General features: G+C 45.4%; 1 long non-coding RNA gene across 1 annotated transcript in view; it reads right to left on the bottom strand.

Annotated features, from left to right (window-relative positions):
- The window catches only part of LOC122539502, a 53868-nt gene that overhangs the window by 18636 nt on the left and 12323 nt on the right, over nt 1-22909 (bottom strand). Inside the window, exons 3-4 of the long non-coding RNA XR_006309110.1 lie at nt 9904-9976; nt 4924-5087 (exon numbers count right to left, since the gene is read on the bottom strand). This is a non-coding gene — a long non-coding RNA (uncharacterized LOC122539502). The remainder of the gene's footprint in view (nt 1-4923; nt 5088-9903; nt 9977-22909) is intronic.

Here is a 22909-nt window from a genome sequence, read left to right as displayed (position 1 = left end):
CAGTAACTGGGTCTGTCTGTCTGTCTGTCTCTCTCTCTCTCATTCTCTCCACAAATGCTGCCAGACCTATCAAGTTTCTCCAGCACTTTGTTTTTAGTATCAGGAATGGGGTGGGTTGTCGATTAAGGAAAGGTTGTTTAGACAGAGCCTGTATCTGCTGAAGTGTAAGAGATTAAAAATAGATTATCCTTTTACTGTCACACGTGTTCCATTGAAGGAGTCTGCCTTCTTATGGCGACAAATAAATGTGGCTGCATGATTTTGCAATGTTGAAAAATAAATAAAAAATAGGACATCATTAAAGGGTTGACATTACAGGTGCATAAATCCCTGAAAGTTGTCATCCAGGTTGATAGGGTTGTTAAGAAGGCATATGGTGTGTTGGCGTTTATTTGGTAGCGGGATTGAGTTTCGGAGCCATGAGGTGATGCTTCAGCTGTACAAGACACTGGTAAGGCCGCACCCGGAGTATAGTGTACAGTTCTGGTCACCGCATTATAGGAAGGATGTGGACGCTTTGGAAAGGGTTCAGAGGAGATTTCCTAGGATGTTGCCTGGTATGGAAGGGCAGTCTTATGAGGAAAGGCTGTGGGAACTGAGGCTGTTTTCGTTGGATAGAAGAAGGTTGAGAGGTGACTTAATCGAGATGTATAAGACAATCAGAGGGTTAGATAGGGTGGACAGTAGCCTTTTCCCTCGGATGGTGAAGGCTAACATGAGGGGACATACCTTTAAATTGAGGAGTAATAGATATAGGACAGATGTCAGAGGTAGTTTCTTTACTCAGAGAGTAGTAGGGGCATGGAACAGCCTGCCTGCAACAGTTGTAGACTCGCCGATGTCAAGGGCATTTGAATGGGCATTGGAAATACATATGGATAATAATGGAATGGTGTAGGTTAGATGGGCATCAGATTAATTTTGCAGGTTAGCACAACATTGAGGGCCGAAGGGCCTGTATTGCGCTGTAACATTCCATGTTCTATATCCTATGTTCTACAGTAAGGTAGGAAACTTCAAATAGATAATGGTAATGTCCTGGGGATTGTTGCTGAACAAAGAGATGTTGGAGTGTAGGTTGAAAGTGGAGTTGCAGGTAGATAGGATAGTGAAGAAGGTGTTTGGTATGCTTTCCTTTATTGGTCAGAGTATTGAGTACAGGAGTTGGGAGGTCATGTTTTGGCTGCACAGGACATTGGTTAGGCCACTGTTGGAATATTGCGTGTAATTCTGGTCTCCTTCCTATCGGAAAGATGTTGTGAAACTTGAAAGAGTACAAAAAAGATTTACAAGGATGTTGCTAGAGTTAGAGGGTTTGAGCTATAGGGAGAGGTTGAACAGGCTGGGGAGAAAGTGAGGTCTGCAGATTAGATTACTTACAGTGTGGAAACAGGCCCTTCGGCCCAACAAGTCCACACCGACCCGCCAAAGCGCACCCACCCAGACCCATTCCCCTACATTTACCCCTGCACCTAACACTACAGGCAATTTAGCATGGCCAATTCACCTAACCTGCGCATTTTTGGACTGTGGGAGGAAACCGGAGCACCCGGAGGAAACCCACGCAGACACGGGGAGAATGTGCAAACTCCACACAGTCGGTCGCCTGAGGCGGGAATTGAACCCGGGTCTCTGGCACTGTGAGGCAGCAGTGCTAACCACCGTGCTGTGCCGCCCGTGCTGGAGATCAGAGCTGAAAATGTGTTGCTGGAACCATTCTTGAAAGGGCCTATGTCCCCTTTAGCTTGTCTCTTCTTTACTGGATGAATTGTGACCGAATTAAACATAGGGAGAGTTTCAAGGGGTTGAATGGACCCGTAATCTTAGTGACCCGGAGATAACACAAAAGTGATTAGAGTCTTGGAGATGTACAGCATGGAAACAGATCCTTCAGTCCAATCTGTCCACGCTAATCAGATAGTCTAACCTAATCTAGTCCCAGTTGCTAGCACATGGCCCATATCCCTCTAAACCCATCCAAATGCCTTTTAAATGTTGTAATTGTACCAGCCTCCACCACTTCTTCTGGCAGTTCATTCCATACTCGCACTACCCACTGTGTGAAAAGGTTGCCCCTTAGGTCCCTTTTATAGCTTTCCCCACTCATCCTCAACCTATGTCCTCTAGTCTTTGACTCCCCCAACCTAGGGAAAAGACCTTGTCTATTTATCCTATCCATGCCCCTCATGATTTTATAAACCTCTATGACGTCACCCCTCAGCTTCTGACACTCCAGGGAAAACAGCCCCCAGCCTGTTCAGCGCAGCAGGTCAGGCAGCATCCAGGGAACAGGAGAATCGACGTTTCGGGCATAAGCCCTTCTTCAGGAATGAGGAAAGTGTCCTTGTTGGAGTGGGTGGGGGAGTTGAAGTGTTCAGCCACGGGGCGGTGGGGTTGGTTAGTGTAGGTGTCCCAGAGATGTTCTCTGAAACAATCTGCCTAGCGTCATATTGCCATGCTATTCTGCTTGATCAGCGTTCCTAAATGCTCTGCTATTATATCTTTTGTAATAGACTATGACCTTTCCCCAATAACATTATGCTAAATAGCCTTTAGTTGTTTGCTTTTTCCTTCCTATTTTAAGTAAGAGCATACATCAGCAGCCTTCCAATACATCAGCAGCCTTCCAATACATCAGCAGCCTTCCAATCCTCTGGATCTCTTTGAGAATACAAGGATTCCTGAAAGATTACTTCCAGTGTATCCACAATCTCTGTAGTAAATTCCTTTAATGTCCTCGGCTATATTCCATCAGGTCCAAGGGACTTATAGGACTTTAGTCCATGAATTTACCCAGCACTTTTTCATGAGTAATTGTTATTTATTTCCTGTCCTTGTGCTCCCTGAATATTTAAATGTTATTAATGTCTTCTCCTTGTGAAGGCTGATGGGATTTATTCAACTCTTTTGCCATTTATTCATTCCCCAATTTTATCTCCCCAGCCTCATTCTCTAAGGGTAGAGAGTGTGGTGCTGGAAAAGCACAGCAGGTCAGGCAGCATCCGAGGAGCAGGAGAATCGATGTTTTGTGCATGACTTTCTACTAGCATGGCAACATGAAGGGGAAAGTTACGCTTGACAGATTTACGAGAAATCTTTGAGGAGGTTAAAGCAGGATAGATAAAGGAGAAGCAGTTGATATAATATATTTGGATCTCAGAAGATAGTTGATAAGCTACCACACATTAGGCTACTTAATAAACTAACAGCCCATGGTGTTGGAGGCAGGATTGGCTCAGCAATTGAACACAGAGTTGGTCTAAGGGGGACATTTTCACGCTGGCAATCTGGTGTATCCCAAGGATCAGTGCTGGGGGCCACAGTTATTTACAATATCCATCAACCACTTGGATATGGACAGTGAACATGCTAAAGCCAAGTTTGTGGATGACACAAAAATTGGTAGAAAGACAATTAGTGAAGATGACACAAAGAGTCTGCAATGGGATATAGATAGCTTAACTAAATGGGCAAAAAGTGGCAGATGGAATAAAATGTGGAAAAATGTAGGATTACGCATTTTGCAGGAAAAATAGAGGAGCTGAATATTATTTAAATGGAGAAAGACTGTGGAAAGCTGCATAACAGAGGGGTTTAGTGGTTGAGAGAATCTAAGTTCAGCAAGGAATAGGGAAACCACATGAAATGTTGCCCTTCAGGTTTTAATGTACGGAATATAAAAGTAGGAAAGTTTGGTTAAAATAAGCAAGGTACTAGTCAGACCACAACTGGAATACTGTGAACGGTAACTAATGAAAGGTGTTACGGGCAGGCCAGAGAACGTTCACAAGGCTGATACTAGTTATCAACACATTGTCTTCCGAGGAGAGGTTGAGTAGATTGGGTCTGTACTCATTGGAATTCCGAAGAATATGAGGTGCATTTAATTAAACATACAAGATTCTGATGGGACTTGACAGGGAAGATGCAGAAAGGCTGTTTCCTCTTGTAGGAATTTCCAGCACCAGTGGGCATCATCTCGGAACAAGGGGTCACCCACCTGAAATAAGGATGAGAAGGAATTTCTTCTCTGAGAGGGTAGTGAATCCGTGAAATTCTTTATTGCAGAGGGCTGTTCGAGGCTGTGTTGTTCAGTATATACAAGGCTGAGACTGACAGATTTTTAATCAGAAAGGGAATCAAAAGTTATGGGGAAAAGGCAGAAAAGTGATGTAGAGAATTATCAGATCAGCCATGATCTCATTGAATGGAGAAGCAGAATTGATGGGCTGAATGGCCTACACCTGCTCTTATGTCTTATAGTTTTATGTGGTATGGTATCCCAACTCCATTTGCACACATTAGTCCCATTTCCCAAATATTTGTGCCTCAGAAAATATTCTCAATCTCTTATTGCTGGCCAGTCTTCTCTCTGTCTCTGCTACCTGACCGCCATCTGGGAAACTGGGTTGGTTTGATAGTATACAGGAGATTTTAATGCAATGACCCGAAACCCACCCAAATAGTGGTAATTCTGATGGGGCAGTGCCACAGGTCCTCGTGTGTGTGAGATTCACAATGCCTCTGTGCAACACTGCCATCTGTGACACTCAGCTCTTTCAGGGAGTGAAAATCATGTTCAGGCCATTTCTCCGTCTGCTCTTGTAAGGACCACATCATCATCGCCCCCAATCCATAACCCTGCCCCTTTTCAACGTGCCGTCATGGAGACTAACCAGAGTTTAGCTTTGTCTGCAAAGGCGACACCCCAAAATTCACGCCATTAAAAAAAGGTTATCTGTACAGCAATTCATACAAATTTAATTAGGATTTAACGCCAAATACAGCAGCGTTTGTTGACATCCTCAGTGCCTGGGAGGGACGGCAGTACAACACATTAGAGGAGCTGGCTGAAAGTGTCAAAGTGGACAGATAGCAGCCCGAAGACGAAGAAGGACAGAAATAAATGTCAACAGTACTTACATATTACACCTCTGGGCAAAGAGCAGCTTTCCATCTTCAGCGTCATTTGTTATTGTGAAGTGTCAACACTTTCCAATGTATTCCTTCGGCTGATTCCAGACTGCGGATTTATGAATTCTCCCACCCTCTGTCTACGAGGTTTTTTTCTCTTTCCCCGGCAGTCACTAATAAATTGTGAAGAAGAAATTCAGGAGAAGCTGGATTTCATTTCATTCTCCCAGTTTCTCTCATCTCTATTCTGATGATGCCCCCATCACTGGCTGCCTCCTGGACTGAGGATTCCTCCTCCATCTCCCCCCCTCACTGCGGCTGACAGGGCCTTCAGCTGTGTACACCCATCTTCCTCATGTTCCCCACCCCTTCCCCTCTCTCCCAGAACAATGTTAGGGATCCTCTTGTCTTTACTTTCCTTCATGCTAGTCTCTACATTCAATGGATCATCCACTTCCATTTCCACCACTGCCAAACACATCTTCCCCTACTTTCCAGCTTCAGCATTCTGCAAGAACCATTCCCTCCGTGTGGCCTTGGTCCCCTCCTCCATTGTCCCTAACTTCCTCACATCTCCAAGACATCTTCCAATGTAATTGCAGAAGGTGTAACACTTGCCTGTTCACCTCCTGCCTCCTCACTATCCAAAACCCCAAACACACCTTCCAGGTCATGCAGCATTTCACTTGTAATTCTTTCAACCCTGTCTCCTGTATTCTCTGCTTACATCGTGGTCTCCTTTATATTAGCAAGAGCAAACATAGACTGAGTGGCCGCTTTGTGTATCACCTCCGTTCTGTCTGTAGAATGACCCCAACATTCCAGTTGCTTTCTGTTTTAAGCAAAGCCGTGCTCTCATGCTGTCATTTCTGTCCCAGACCTGATGCAATGTTCCAATGTAGCACAACACCACTCGAGGAACAATATCCCCATTCTCTACTTCAGAACTTTACAGCTTCCAGGACTCAACGTTGAGTTCCATAACTTCAGAAACTGATTGCATTATACCTGTTTGCCATTTTTCTTACATTCTCTCTTCCCTCCCAAGCTCTGCCTCTCTCCCTTTCTCTCGCACACGCACGCACACCACACACGCATATGCACACATACACAGGCAAACAAGCTCACGCACACATACACAGGCAAATGCATACACACACACACAGGCGCGCACACACATGCACACACAAACAGAAAAAGCTTTGAATTTTTTGTGTCACCTTTACTTTGCTCTCAATGGAAAGGCCCAACTTTTCCTTATTTTACATCCATCTTATATCTTTTTCTTCCTCATTCTCCACCATTAACAAGTCTTTGACCTTTGCACTGCTGCCCCTTCACCATCTGATCCTATTGGCCTTCCACCACTTCTGTCAAAGATAGAAACAGGAAACATTTCCCAACGCCTTTTAGTTCTGAAGAAGAGTCATATCAGATTGAAGTTCTCTTCCTCTCTCTACTGATGCTGCCAGACCTGCTGAGTTTCTTGAACATTCCCGATGTTTGTTGCAGAAGGAAGCTGATGGTTTATCACACAAAAGGAGTTGAGCTTTCTTCAGTAAATCACCCCAAAGTGCTCATCTGCAGCAAGACTTGTATTAGACCACTCCTCAATGCTCTGATACTGATGTTTCCCAGCCCCCATCTTGTTAGTAAGTCACTTGTATCCACTGTCTAACAGCATGTAGTTCTTGCCTCAAAGCTGCTGTCTAAGAAACATCCCAAAATAACTGCTCAAAGGCCAGTATACTGTCATTATGTCACCATTTATTAACATGTGAACAGTCCTCTTCAGAGTGAGGTATCAGAATGTCAGAACCTCTGACACTCCTGCTTAGAGCTGTCAGCCCAGGCTCCCTGATTGAACTGCATTAACAGTCCAAATCAGGGAACTCATATTCTATGATATCCAACTGGCTGACCTCATTAAAATCAGTACATCCCTCCCCCCCCATGTCTGAGAACGAGGTCAGTCCTCTTTCTTGGAGATCCTCCTGGGGTGGGTCAGGTCCCTCTGACTCGCTGCCCGATACAGGCAGAGTGTAACATACAGGGGCTCGCCTCTTTCACCAGAAGTGTTTCAGTGGAATTTCACTCTCCTTTTCCGGTGACAAAGGCATTGAGGAGGCTCCGTCCGTCATATCCATCTCTGTTTCTGAGGACTCATCATTTTTTGATGGAGTGGGTGAACCGATGGCTTCTGTTAGCCTTCCTGACTGTCCCAAGGGGCTGGGAACATTCGCAGTTTCCATATGGTTCAGTACCATCACAACTACCTGAATTTAATACTTCAATGGTCCTGACCTCGCGTCGACCATGCCTCTTACCCATGCAGGGCCATTCATGTAGTTCCTATTCCAAACTCAATTCCCTGTTTGAAACCCGTATCTCTGGTTTAGTGGAGTCTTGTGTCAGCATTGACATTCCGGATGGTGTTTCACCCTCCCCTGCCCTGAGAGGGTTGAGAAGATTAGACTTAACCTGGTGTGAAGTCTCCTATCATTAGCAACTCAGCCAGTGCTATCCTTGTAGTTAAATGAGGGGTGATCCTATAATCAAATAGGAACCATGACAGTTTGGTCTCTAGCGAGGCCATGGGCTGTTCCTTTAAGCCTGCCTTCAAAGTTTGGACTACTCTTTCTGCCAGGCCATTGGATGATGGATGGTATGGAGCTGTCCTTTTATGTCAAATCCCAGTCAACTTTAGAAATACCCAAATTCCCTGTTGGTAAACAATGGCCTGTTCTCTGCGACCAACACTTCCAGGAGTCTTGAAAAAGATGCACACAGCTTTTCTATTGTCTTTCCCATGTTTGATGAATGAACTCTGTGTAAGTCCAGCCCCTTTGAGTGGGCATCCACAATGACAAAGTACATTGAGACCGTGAAAAGACCTGCACTGTCGACATGTAACCAAATCCAAGGTTTACCTCGCCATTCCCACAGATGTTGGTGGTAACCTTGTCCTTGTTGGCACTCTGGGCACCACCCCACCAACGTGACCATGTCTGCATCCAGGCCTGGCCACCAGAAATAATCTCTTGCCAACATCTTCAATTTGGAGACCCCTGGAAGACCTTGGTGGAGTTCAATCAGTATCTAGCAGCAACCTTTGCTCGGGACAAACACTCTTGCTCTTCATAACAATATTCCATCCTCTACTGTGATCTGTTCTCTCCAGGTCCAAAACAATTTCAATTCTAGTTGTGATGGCCCTTTGGTTTCCCCCTATCGTCACCAGTTGTGACAGTTTTGAAAAGACCGGATCTTTCTGCGTCTAAAGTCTGATATTGTCAGCTGTGACTGGGAGCGTATACAGAAAATTTAATATCATTGCAGACTGTTCCATTAGGGATACCAGTGTTGGCATATTAAATAATGGGAGGTGACTCAATCCATCTGCATTTGCTACTCAGACTCCTGGACAGTGTTCTAACTTGTAATTATTAGCACTTAGTATTCGAGCTTACTGCTAAATGTGGCCTCAGGCTATGGGTAGCATAAGAGCACTGCCTTGTCCTCCTTAAGCAGACCAAATAGGGGTTTGTGGTCTGTGATTATCACAAATTTCCATCCATTATGGCATTGGTGGAATTTCTTGACTTCAAATCTGACCGCCAAACCTTCCTTCTCTCTCTGGGTGTATTTACGCTCTGCGTTAGCTGAAGTCATGGATGCATATACTATTGGGTGTTCCTCTCCCTTGGGCCACCTATGAGCTAATACCACTTTGAAGCTGTACAGGGAGGCATCGCATGTCAATACCAGATCTTTCTTGAGATCGTAGTGTGCCAACACCTTGGAGGATGATAGTTGTTTCTTCACTTCACTGAAAGCTCAGGTTTGTCTGTGCGACCATTTCCAAGGCTGACCCTTTTTTAGCAGTTGATGGAAAGGTGCAGGATGGAGACAAGGTTATGTATGAATGTTCCATAATAATTTACCAGCCAAAGAAAAGACCAAAGCTCCTGGACAGACGTGGGAGCTGGGACATATTCGATCAACCCGCTTTATCTTCCCACCAGTGTAACCCGGTCTTGTCGAATCTGTAGACCAAGCAGGTCACCTGGGTGCCTGGAGTACACCTTTCCCTTCTTAGGTGTACTCCCACCTTGAAAAAAAATGCCTTAGGACTATATCCAAATTCTCTAAGTGCTCCTTATTAGTTTATTAGAATGGCGTAGACCTTGTAAGATATTCTCCATCGTCAGCTGAAAAATTGCATAAGCTAACGATACCCTGAATGTTATTCTGCATATTGATACAAACCCTTATGGGTATTAATTGTAGAATACCGCTAGGAATCCTGGTCTAAACGCAATTGCAAATACATGTGGCTCATGTCCAGCTTTGTGAATGACAGCCCCCTCTGGCAGCTTTGTGTATAAATCCTCGATGTGAGCGATTGGGTATGTATCAGCTGCCAGAAGTGGTTTATCGCTTGTTTCAAGCCCCCATAAACGCGATTGACTCCATTGGGCTTCAGAGCCAGTACAACTGGTGTTGGCCATTCCACAAACTGGACTGGTTTGATGATTCCTTCTGATTTAAGCCTCTACTTTACTCTTAAGGCAAATGGTCACTGGTGTGTAGTTACAGAACTTTTTGTGTCACTATACCTTGCTCATCAGGGCTGGACTCCTGTCACTGTCCCCCATGGTCACGTGCTCTCAACACATTCGCTATGTTTATAGATGAGGAGCACAGCAGGTCAGACAGCATCCGAGAAGCAGGAAAGTCAATGTTTCAGGCCAAAACCCTTTGTCAGGCTTCACCCCGGAGCACTGACTATCCTGTTCCTCAGATGCTGTCTGACCTGCTGTGCTGCTCCTGCTTCCCATCTATGGACTCTGCCTCCAGCATCTGCAGTCCTTACAGTCCCCCATTCACTAAGTTTATCTGGAGGACATCTTCATCCCATGAAAAACCATCACAACCCCTCCCCTCTCCAATTACTCAGTACAATGTCAGTAAAACATTGGCACTCACCTGCTGACGTTGCCGGATACTTCCCCAACTGAATTCACATCTTGAATAGAATCCAGCACCTATAACAGCAACACTTAAAAGACACAGGACCCTGTTAATGAGCATCCTAATGCTAAACTCTCAAGGTTTCACACTCCTTCTCAAGTGTGCAGTCACACCTAGCCCTGGCAATGTTTATAAATTAATTCGCAGAATGTGGGCATCGCTGGCTAGACCAGGGAATCATTGCCCATCCCTAATTTCTTGGAGGGCAGTTGAGAGTCAACCATGTTGCTGTGGAGTCTGGGGTCGCATGTAGGCCAGACCCGAAGGGCTTTAGTGAGTCAGTTGCATCTTTTATGGTAATCTAAAATAGCTTCATGGTCATCAGTATATTCTTTATTCTAAATATATTTTATTGAATTCAAATTCTATAATCAGCTGTGGCGGGACTTGAACCCAAGTCTCCAGATCATTAGCCGAGTTTTCGTATTAATAATTTGGTGATAATGCCAGAAAGCCATTGCATCCCATTATGCATGAGGCTCTATGACTCAATGAGGGGATGGCACAAGTATCTGCCTTACTGTAGCTTTCAAGCACCCAGGACATCCTAAAGCACTATGCAGATCTTGTTCGGGAACCTCATTCTCTCAACTCCTCTCACCACGGATGCTGCCAGTCCTGTTGAGTATCTCTAAACATTTTATATATATTTCAGATTTCCAGATTCTGTGAATTAGCCCATTAATTTTTACTCTGTTGTGCTCTTGCTTTCAGACAAAACAGTAAATATAATTACGGATCATTTTCACAGCTTAATACAAGAGATCTATCATTACTGGAAAGGTCTAATGAATTAACTGATAGATCCAGAGCTTCAGGGTTTACGTTCAGAAACCGGTGGTCTATAACAGTGTGAAAGATTGTCAGCAAATGCAATTCATGAGGAAATATATTGTACATAAACAGTAAGCTGAGTTAATTATACAACAAATGAAAGAATTGTGTAAAGATTACTTTCAATAAGCACTTTTGTAATTAACTTCATATTTATGATGAAACAGACCATGTTTGTCATGCACTCCACACAAAGACATGAACACAGAGAGAGAAAGATAAAGAGGGAGAATATCACATAAATTAGGACAGAGCAGGAAATAGAAAGAAAATTGAAAAATTATTCACACTGACGGGTTGCAAATTTCAATGTTGTTGCCATCTGGAAAAGGGATTGGAAAGGATTGGCTAGCTGTCTGTTTTACTAGCCAATTTACACCTATTGTACATCCTGCCTTACATCTGTCCACTTGATACCCCTCCCTTTACAGTTACCTGCTTCAGGCAGCCCCCACATCCACTCTCTCCATTAACACCCCTACACTCTTCTCCAATTTATCCCTTAACCATCAGCATGAAAACAGATTATTGGGTTACTGCAGGCAGGATCTGGTGGTGCACAATTTGGCTGAGGTCTTTCCTAAATCAGAAACAGAGATTGCGCTACAAAAACTACTTCAGTGATTGTAAAACACTTTTTAATGTTCTGATGTTTGTGAAGGTCATTGTATACATGCAATGAAAACAAAAAATGCTGGAGATCACAGCGGGTCAGGCAGCATCCGTGGAGAGAGAGCAGGCTAGCGTTTCTAAGTGGCTCTTCATCAGAGTGAAGTGTAGAAGGGGCAGCATTTATGTAATAGTGGGTGTGGGAGGTGGAGTGCTGGTGGAGAAAGGATGTTGACAGTTCAGATTAAGTGATCAGAATGTGAGGAGCACAGAAACTAACTGCCAGACAGAAAGAACAGACAGCCCCACTGGAGTGGGGGAGGGAGGGAAGAGAGGACAGACATGGTGACAGAGAATGCAACAAGAAAAGCTAAAAGAAATGGTAGGAATGGGGGTGAATTCACAATTTGAAGGTGTTGAACTCAATATTAAGTCCAGAATGTTGTAAAATGTCTCGTCTGAAGGTGAGACGTTGTTCCTCCAGTTTGTGCTATGATTCAGTGGAACACTGCAGCATGCCGAGGACAGACATGTGGGCATGTCAGCGGGACGCTGTGTTAAAGTGACCAGCTATGGGAAGGTTGAAGCCACATTTGCACACAGACCAGAGATGTTCTGCAAAATAGTGACCCAGACTGGTTTTGGTATGTTTGCAAACCTGCAAGAAGCACAGGATTCACAAATTTCCACAATGCTGGTGCAATCTTTATTGTGCTGGCTGACTCAACCTTACCTGCTCCAAACTGGAATAGAAATACAGCCCAGAGAGGTAATGGAACAAGACTGGTACCTGCTAAAACACCAGTGCCACATGGTATTGGTGAGCTGGGGTTGGCTGGGGACTGTTTACATTATCCAGGAGGGGGAGCGTGATGCTGCTGGTGGTGTAGCAGTACTATCACTCAGTGAGCAAATCTGAACCTCAAGCTAATGTTCTGGAAAAATAAACACAAAGAACTTCGGATGCTGGAAATCTGCAATAAAAAAATGCTGGAGGAACTCAGCTGGTCTGGCAGAATCTGTGGAGAGAGAAACGGAGTTAATTTTCCAAGTCCAGTGTTCTTTATCAGAACAGCTCTTAAGAAGGGGCACTGGACTCAAAATGTTAACTATGTATTTCTCTAAACAGATGCTGCCAGACCTACTGAATTTCAACAGCATTTTCTGTTAAAGAGTTGGAAATATGGGTTCGGATCCTGCCATGGGTAATGGTGAAATTTAATTCAGTAAACATCATGAGTGAAAATGCTGCTCTAATGGCAACCATATTGCTACTGTTGATTGTTGCAAAACCCACCTTGTTCTCCAACATCCTTTGGGGAAGGAAATCATTCATCCTTACCCAGTCTGGACTACACGTGACTCCAGACCCACAGCAATGTGGTTGACTCTTAACTACCCTCCCTTGGCAATTAGGGATGGACAATAAATGCTGCCCCAACCAGCAACACCCACATCCTATCAATCTGAAGAGAAAGCAGCATAAATAAATTTATCTACTGTATTTTGATGAAACACTCCAGTATCTTCAGGAATTGCAGTTCAATCCTCAGGACACTGTTTTGGGTAACCCTGAAGTGAATAGGGGTGGCACAGTGGCTCAGTGGTTAGCACTGCTGCCTCACAGCACCAGGGACCCAGGTTCGATTCCAGCCTCGGGTGACTTTCTGCTGCCTCACAGCACCAGGGTCCCAGGTTCGATTCCAGCCTCGGGTCACTTTCTGTGTGGAGTTTGCACATTCTCCACATGGCTGCATCCGTTTCCTCCCACTGTCCAAAGATGTGCAGGTCAGGTGAATTGGCCATGCTAAATTGCCCATAGTGTTAGGTGCATGTGTCAGTGGGAAATGGGTCTGGGTGGGTTACTCTTCGGATGGTTGGTGTGGCCTTGTTGGGCCGAAGGGCCTGTTTCCACACTGTAGGGAGTCCAACATTAAACCAAAGTCTTGCCTGTTTATTGACGAGTGACACAGTGGCTCCGTGGTTAGCACTGTTGACTTGCAGCGCCAGGAACCCAAGTTTGATTCCCGCCTCGGGCAACTGTCTGTGTGGAGTTTGCACATTCTCCCCATGTCTGTGTGGGTTTTCTCCGGGTGCTCAGGTTTCCTCCCACAATCCAAAGACGTCCAGGTTAGGGTGGATTGGCCATGCTAAATTGCCCTTAATGTCCAGGGATATGCAGGCTAGGTGGATTAGCCATGGGAAATGCTGGGTTACAGGGATAGGTTGGGGGTCTGGGTGGGATGCTCTTCAGAGGGTCGATGTGGAGTCAATGGGCTGAATGGCCTGCTTCCACACAGTAGGGATTCTATGATGATTCCATGAAGAAGAGCTGAAGACCATGAAGCCCTCTGCATCTTGTTCCCCAAAGAGATGGAAAGGCAATTGCATGGCTAGCTGAATCTATGTTCTTCTTAAGCACCGCCTAATGTCCAGTTTCAGAGGAGCTCAGTGAAAGATCATTTTCCTCTTAGCCCCTCTCTCAGGTGGCTCAGTGGTTAGCACTGCTGCCTCACAGTGCCAGGGACCCAGGTTTGATTCCAGCTCGGGTGGCTGTCTGTGTAGAGTTTGCATATTCTCCTCCATAACTGTGTGGGTTTCCTCCAGGTGCTCCGGTTTCCTCCCACAGTCCCAAGACGTGCAGGTTCGTTGGATTGGCCATGCTAAATTGCCCGTAGCATGCAGTTTAGATTAATTAGCTATGGTAATTACTGGGTTAGGGTTGCGAACTGGGATGCTCTTTGCAGGGTCGACGCAGACTCAAGGGGCCAAATGGCCTCTTTCCCATGTAGGGATGCTATGAATGGTAAGAGGCGATTAAACTGACTGAAAACCATTTGCTGAACTGAGGCCCTGTCTACTCACCCAGGTGCGGATCCCATGGCACTATTCAAAAGAATTGCAGGGAATTTTCCTAACTGCCCTTGGCAAAATTTATTCCTCAAACAATAAGACTAAAAAATAAACCATCCAGTCATTCTCACCTTGCTGTTCGTGCTTGCTGGCTGGACACCGTTTCGGGGCATTTACCTTCCAACATTGGCAACATTTCAAAAGCGCCTCATCGGTTCTAAAGAATTTTGGGAGATGTTTTGCGGTTGTGAAAGGTGACGAAGAAATTGTTTCTTTTTCCCATTTAATCTTTTTACATATTTGAATTACCCCGAAGGGTATCATGACAAACACATCTCATAAAAATGAACCCTTGAGGAAAGAGTGGGAGAGAATAACAGTAATTAAGAAACAATTAAGAACAATATGCTGCTGATAAAAATGATTAATGAAAGGGCATTCAGATGCTGTGTTTTTTATGTGTACATGAATTATTTTACCTTCTCTGCATTTATATTGACTCCCCAGCACATTCTCGCTGCTCCCAAGTCTTCCCTGAGACCTCCCTATATTTTGTTGCCTAGAAATGTCTCCCCCTTAAGGGCATACTTAGCATCAGCACAGCACCACCTCTGCAGCGAGTCCCACTGAGCCTGGGATCCATAGCCTGTACTTCCTTCTCCCTGCCTTTTCCATGTAACATCACCCATCACGAGGTACACCCACCATGCCACCAATACAGTGCACGTTCGATTATCACCATGAATACAACTCACAAGCCGTAACTGATGTACCACGGGAAATGAGTAACTGGTAGCAGAGAAAGGTCTATAGCGGGCAGCTAAAAGTAAAAGGCAAAGTCGCCCTAGTTCTCATGGAAAATATCGTCGTCTGCATGACCAACACGAGACTCTCTAAGCAGGTGCCCTACTCTCAGCTCCGAAACGGCAGGCGAGCCCCAGGTGGGACAGCGGAAGTGCTTCAGGGATACCCACAAGGCCTCAGTGGGGAAGTGCGGCATTCCAAATGACACCTGGGAACCACCAGCCCATACCATCCAAAGTGAGGGAGGAGCATCCGGGAAGGCATCGAGCACCTTGAGACTTGGGAAAAACTGGAAGCCCAGGGGGTGTGGGGGGACAGGGAAAGGAGCACGCTGCCACACCCACACCCTACCCACCCCCTTCCCGTGACCACCACTTGCCCCAAGTGTAACAGAGCCCGCGTTAGCTGCATCGGTCTGTACAGCCACCTACAGACTCACCCTGACAGTGGAAGAGAGTCATCCTCGTCTGAGGAACCACCGATGATAGTCACTGGAAATATGGCTGCTTGCTGATTAGAGAGAGATGACTGGTGATGACTTAACCCAAGGGTCACCTTGCCTTGGGCAAGGAGAGTGCCTCATTATAATCTCAACCAAAGCAGAATTGAACCCTCAGTGTTAGCATTATAGCGCTACTACAAACCAGCCGTCTAGTCAACCGAGTTAATGCACAGTCAAATCCCTTTTCAATCCCTAACTCTGTGACCATCTCCAGCCCTACACCACTCCAAGAATTCTGGGGGCTCCTTCAATTTTGGGGCCTATTGTATCTGGGATTTGAATTCCTCTACCATTGGTGACCATTCTTTGAGTTACCTGGGTCCTAATCATGGGGATTACCTCCCCACCTCTCTACCTGTGTCTGCTTTTCCTTTTAAGACTTTGTTCATTTGTCTGAATATCACTTTGCAGAACTTGGCTTTCAACTTTTTTTTGCTTATGAGGTGTTTTTTATTGGGGAAAAAAAACAGAATTCCTTTTATTTGCTGAATACTAATCCGGTCGCCTTCTAATCCCCTGAACTTCAGGTAATTAATCCGACACTTAGTCTGCAGCAGGGGACCCTCCCAGGAAAAGTGCAGCATTGTTTGTTTCTTTCCCCAAGCACATGAGGGGTTTGGGCTGAGGCGCTACGTAAATCCAGGTTGTTGTTGTGACAGGCCATGATGTGTTCCTGTCATCACAAGCACACGTCTCGGTCAGAAAGCGGGCCGGATGTTTTGGAGTGGTAGTCGCCAAAACCAAGCTGTTGTTGGGAAAGCTGTTGTGGTGATTCTATTTTTCTTCTCATCTCTCTCTCTCTCTCTCTCTGTTGAACTGCTGGTGGCGGTTCCTCTTGCTGTGCATCCACAAGGGGATTACAAACAGCTGGAAGGAGTTTTGTTATTCTTTCCCTCTCGCGTCTGTGAGAAACTTCATCAGGAAGTCCAGTTGGGATGAGTAATGTGACAGTGGTGAGCCCTGACAGCATGCCATACAGTGGGAACAGGTGTTTGGCGATGTTACTGAGCCTGGTCAGTGTAACGTGAGGGGACAAAGCAGAGACACACTGGGACCTTTCACTTTCAGTCCTGCCGTTCATGTTGATGCTGCCAGTAGCCAGAATACAGGCTCAGCATGGAAACGTTTCGGGCTGAGGGGGTTGATGGTGGAGGTTGAGAGAGAGAGAGAGAGGGAAACAGAGATCTTTGGATTTCACTCCAGTCTCTTGGATCATGGCCAGAGGGGGAAGTCAATTACTATACCCTCTGCCACAGCTCCACTCCTCCCTTTGCTCCACCTCACCCTCCTCCCCATCTTCTGGGGGGGTCCTTGGCCCCAGGATCTGCTCACTAACCTGCTCTCCTGAGAAGGTGCTCTCTTGAAGCAGGTGAGGATATCATAGAGCCATGGAACATAGAACAGTACAGCACAGGAACAGGTCCTTCGGCCGACAATGTTGTACCAAACATGACAACAAATGAAACACATCCCTTCTGCCTGCCTTTGGTCCATATCCCCTCCATTCCTTGCATATTCATGCGTTTATCTAAAAGTCCCTTAAACACCCCAATAGTATCTCCCTGTCCTCCTCCTGATGCGGCCTGGCCTGCTATGTTCTGCCAGCTTCCTGCCTGTCTACTTTGGATTCCAGTATCTGCAGTTTTTTTGTCTCCACCACCATCCTCGGCAGCCATGTTCCAGACTCCTACCACTCTCTCTGTGTAAAAAACTTACTCCTCATATCTCCTTTGAACTTGCCCCCTCCAACAAAGAACAAAGAAAATTTCCAGCCCAGGATCAGGTCCTTCGGCCCTCCAAACCATATCTGATCTAAATCCACTGTCTAAACCTGTCGCCCAATTCCTAAGCATCTGTATCCCTCTGCTCCCCACCTACTCATGCATCTGTCCAGATGCACCTTAAATGAATCTACCATGCCTGCCTCAACCACCTCTGCTGGCAATACGTTCCAGGCACCTACCACCCTCTGTGTAAAGTACTTTCCACGTATATCCCCCTTTAACCTTTCTCCTCTCACCTTGAACGCGTGACCTCTCGTTATTGAACCCCTCACCCTGGGAGAAAGCGTATCTCTATCCACCCTGTCTATACCCTTCATGAATTTGTAGACTTCAATCAGGTCCCCCCTCAATCTCCTTTTTTCTAATGAAAACAATCCTAACCTACTCAACCTCTCTTCATAGCTAGCACCTTCCATACCAGGCAACATCCTCATAAAATTTCTCTGCACTCTCTCCAAAGCATCCACATCTTTTTGGTAATGTGGTGACCAGAACTGTACACAGTATTCTAAATGCAGCCGAACCAAAGTCTTGTACAATTTTAACATGACCTGCCAGCTCTTATATTCAATACCCTGTCCAATGATGGCAAGCATACCATGTGCCTTTTTGACCACTCTATCCACCTGTGCAGCCACCTTCAGAGTACAATGGACCTGTACTCCCAGATCTCTCTGCTCATCAACTTTTCCCAAGACTCTTCTGTTTACAATATAGTTTGTTTAGAATTAGACCTTCCAAAATGCATCACCTCACACTTTGTGGGTGGCACAGTGGTTAGCACTGCTGCCTCACAGCGCCAGAGACCCGGGTTCAATTCCCGCCTCAGGCGACTGACTGTGTGGAGTTTGCACGTTCTCCCCGTGTCTGCGTGGGTTTCCTCCGGGTGCTCCGGTTTCCTCCCACAGTCCAAAGATGTGCAGGTCAGGTGAATTGGCCGTACTAAATTGCCTGTAGTGTTAGGTAAGGGGTAAATGTAGGGGTATGGGTGGGTTTCGCTTCGGCGGGTCGGTGTGGACTTGTTGGGCCGAAGGGCCTGTTTCCACACTGTAATCTAAGCTAAATCTAATCTAATCTTTCCCGGATTGAACTCGGATTGAATTAACCTTAAATGTATGCCCCCTGGTATTGGACATTTTCAATCTGGGAAAAAGGGTTCTGACTGTCAATCCTAACTATGCATCTCATAATTTTATAGATTTCTGTCAAGTCTCCCCTCAGCCTCTGCTGCTCAAGAGAAAACAACCCAAGTTTTTCTAGCCTCTCCTTGTAGCTCATACTCTCTAATCCAGGCTGCATCCTGGTAAACTTCTTCTGCACTCTCTCCAAAGCCTCCACATCCTTCCTGTAATGTGGTGACCAGAAGTGAACACAATAAATCCCTACAAGTGTGGGAGCAAGCCATTCAGCCCACTGAGTCAACACCGACCTCTGAAGAGGATCCCACCCATACCCACCCTCCACCTTATAACCCTACATTTCCCACTTAGCTTGCACTTCTGTGGACTGTGGGAGAAAGCCCGTGCAGACACAGGGAGAATAAGAAACTCCACACAATAACCCGAGGCTGGAATCAAACCCAGGCCGATCTGGTGTTGTGAGGCAGCAGTGTTAACTGCTAAGCCACCATGCAGTCATGGAGTTTTTAACAGCAGGGATGAGGTCATTCAGCCCATCATGTCTGTGCCAGTCATCAAACATCCATCTATTCTAAACCATTCTCCAACACTTAGCCCATAACTATGGCGTTTCAAGTGCTCGTCTAAATAGTTATTAAACATCTCGACCTCCAAATACCCAACACCCCTCCAAGTGAACATTTTTATTTTTCTCAAATCCTCTCTATGCCTTCTGCTCCTTACCTAAAAACTGTGCCACCTAGTTATTGATGCCTGTCTACTCAGTCTATACTCAATCAGACCATGCCTCAGCTTTCTCTGAGCTAACAAAAACAACCTATCTAGGATCTCTTCATGTTTGAAATGCTCCATCCCAGGCAACATCCTGGTGAAACAAAAACAGAAATTGCTGGCAAAACTCAGCAAGTCTGACAACATCTCGAGGCAGAAAGCAGAGTTTCAAGTTTCAAGTCTTCATCAGAACTGACAGCAGCTGGGAAAACTGGTATTTATGTTGAAGATGAGGTTGAGGGGAAGGGAGGGGTGAGTGGATAGGTGGAGATGGAGCCCACATCTTGGAAAATCTCTTCTGTACTCTCTCAAGTGCAAAAACATCCTTCCTACAGTGTGACGACCAGCTGTGGCCTAACCAATATTCCCTACAACATCCATAACCTCCCTATAATTATATTCAACAGAGGCTATGTGGTGTTATCCAGAGCGCACAGGCTGAGTGGAGGGAGAACAGAAATCTGATTTATTTATTGATGGGGAATGTGCTGCCTGAAAAGGTGATGGAAGCAGATTCAGTCGCCACTTTCAATTGGGTGGGATGCTCCTCGGAGGGTAGGTGTGGGCTTGTTGGGCTGAATGGCTTGTTTCCACACTCAAAACGTGTGGTGCTGGAAAAGCACAGCCAGTCAGGCAGCATCCGAGGAGCAGGAGAGTCGACGTTTCAAGCATAAGCTCTTCATCATTCCGACTTCTGCAGTCCTCACTTTCTCCCTGTTTTCAGACTGTAAGGGATTCTATGAAATGGACAGATACTGGAAAAGCTAATAAGTTGAAGGGCTGTGAAGAACATCTGAGGAATTTTCGCTGGGATATTCCTGCTTGTTTGTGAAACTCATGCTCTTGTTAGATCCCCCAGCTTGCTCTGCATCAATAACGTACCTCTTGTGGCACAGGGCCAGGAACAGTCCCAGGTTTAATCCCAGTGGCAGCCTGTTTTCATCTCTGCAACATTGCACTATGGGGCGGCACAGTAGCTCAGTCATTAGCACTGCTGCCTTTGAAGCACCAGAGAGCCGGGTTCAATTCCAGTCTCAGGCAACTGTCTGTGTGGAGTTTGAGCGTTCTCCCCGACTCCATGTGGGTTTCCTCCCACAATCCAAAGATGTGCAGGTTAGATGAATTGGCCCTGCTAAATTGCCCATGGTTTTCAGGAACGTGTAAGTTAGATGCATTAGTCAGGGGTAAATGTAGAGTAATAGGAAATGGGTTTGGGTGGGATATTCTTCGGAGGGTTGGTTGTGGACTCGTTGGGCCGAAGGTCTTGTTTCCATACTGTAGGGATTCAATGATACCCTTCACCATCCCTGAGTCACCCCATGATGTAGAAAAAACCCCTTTCATATCTACATTACCTCGAGACTAGTCTAAACCAAGTGTCTTGACGAGTCTCTCATCTGCCTCTCTATGGCCTGTGCCCTAATCTGCACCAAGTCCTGTTCACATATTACCCCTGGTGTCCAATGAAGTACATTGTCTCCCAATGCAGAAAAACCTCACCATTTAAATTCTCATCTTTGTTTTCAAGTCCCTTCCTGGCCTCTCAAGCACAGTAATCCAAGCCCTACAACTCATTGAGAGTTTCTGAAAATTTTGATCCCTTGCTCCTTCCATTATCCCACCATTGCCAGACAGACTTTCAGCTCCCTAAACTCTGAAAATGGACTCCCTGAACCTCTCGGCCTCACTTGCTCCTCCTTAAAGATGCATCTTAAAACAATCTCATTGATTGAGCTTTTGGTCACCCAACTTAAAATGTTCCTTGGTGGCAAATATTGTTTTTCAGTGCTGCAGTGAAGTACCCGAGGTGGATTTACAATATTAAAGGCAATCACTAAGTGTAAGTTGCTGTTGGCAGTGAGTTATCTGAGATCAATTCCATATAGGGAGAGAATATGAAGGTTTTTAACAAATCACCTTGATCAGAATTGACAAAGCAGAGCCAAGACTCTGCTGAGAAGTCTGTGTGTAGGCGTTGAGTAAGATCAGTGTGATGTTACTTCAGTGTTATACAGCTTGCCAAGACTCAAGTACCAGGGTTCAGATGCAAAGAGCTGCAGCTTTCACAGGGCAAGGAGGACTACATGTGGGAAGCAAACCCTGCCAACATTCACAACCTTCTACAAGAGGCACCAGAGAAGGACCAGATATTAGATCGAGGAGAGAACAGGAATGATAATATCAGAGAAACAGCTTCCAGAACATTCCTCGCTATCTGGTTGGGAATTTGGCACACCTTCAATCTTCTGCCCCCAGGCAAGTTGAGATAAATCTTCAAGATTTTTCACTCCACTGAGATGTGACAATCTAATTTATCACCAACAAGATATTAAGGGGAACTGATAGGGTAAATATTTGCAAGGCTATTTTCATGGTTTGGGATATTTAGCTTAAAAGTTGGAGGCAGACTTATCAGGAGTGAAACCAAGAACTTCTTCTATCTCCAAAAAAATTTGAAACTCTCTTCAATAAAGAGCAGTTAATCAATTGTTATTTTTAATTCTGAGACTGATACTCATGGATTTCCCCTCCACTGTTGCTGAGTCAAATCCTGGAATTCCTGTCCTCACAACACAATGGCTATACTCACAGCCCCATGACTGCAGCGGTTCAAGAAGGCAGCTCACCACCACCATCTCAAGGGCAACCTAGGGGTGGGCATGAAGTGTTGTCACAGCCAGCAACGCCTGAATCCAATGAACAAACAAAACAAAAGGTGTACCCTTATCATCTGTCGGCATTAAGGGAAAAGGGGTACAAATTTGGGGGCTTATATGGAGGAAAGTTACAGATCAACCATGATTGCATTAGATAGCAGAACAGACTTGTGGGGCTGAATGGCCTCTTCCTTTTTTCTTGTGTTTTTATCCAACACAGAATGACCCACAGAGTTCAGTAAGAAGGAGGTCAATCAGTTGATTTATAGCCATGTCAGCGAGAGCAACCCAGAATTGATTCCTTTGCCTCCCCACAGCCTTGTACGTTCCTTGGCTTCAACCTTTGAACCACACCTTTGCACCAATGAGGGCTTTGTTTTTAAACTTATCGACTCTCCAGGATTGTCTCAAAGTTTCCAGAAATTTAAAATTAATCTCCTGCACATTACAATGACCAAAACCCAGGAGAACATTCACAGCGACAATAAGAAATTCAACTTCTTTGACACTTTTTTTTTTCATTAGATAAGGAGTTGGATAGAGCTCTCAAAGATAGTGGAATCAAGGGTTATGGAGATAAGGCAGGAACAGGATACTAATTAGGAATGATCAGCCATGATCATATTGAATGGCGGTGCAGGCTCGAAGGGCTGAATGGCCTACTCCTGCACCTATTGTCTATTGTCTATTGAGTTTGAGGTGAAACATCTATTGTTTTAGAAGGCTCAATCAAGATCAACAACAACCTTGCATTGCAATTACAGACCAGTCAGTCTCACGTCTGTCGTCTGCAAAGTGTTAGAAAGGATTCTGAGGGATAGGATTTATGACCATCTGGAAGAGCATGGCTTGATTAAATGCAGTCAACACAGCTTTGTGAGGGGCAGGTCGTGCCTCACAAACCTTATCCAGTTCTTTGAGGATATGACTAGAAAAGTTGATGAGGGTCGAGCTGTGGATGTGGTGCATATGGACTTCAGCAAGGCATTTGATAAGGTTTCCCATGGT

Source organism: Chiloscyllium plagiosum, chromosome 32 (assembly GCF_004010195.1).
Source record: "Chiloscyllium plagiosum isolate BGI_BamShark_2017 chromosome 32, ASM401019v2, whole genome shotgun sequence".
Lineage (NCBI taxonomy): Eukaryota > Metazoa > Chordata > Chondrichthyes > Orectolobiformes > Hemiscylliidae > Chiloscyllium > Chiloscyllium plagiosum.
This window is presented reverse-complemented; position numbering and strand designations above follow the sequence as displayed.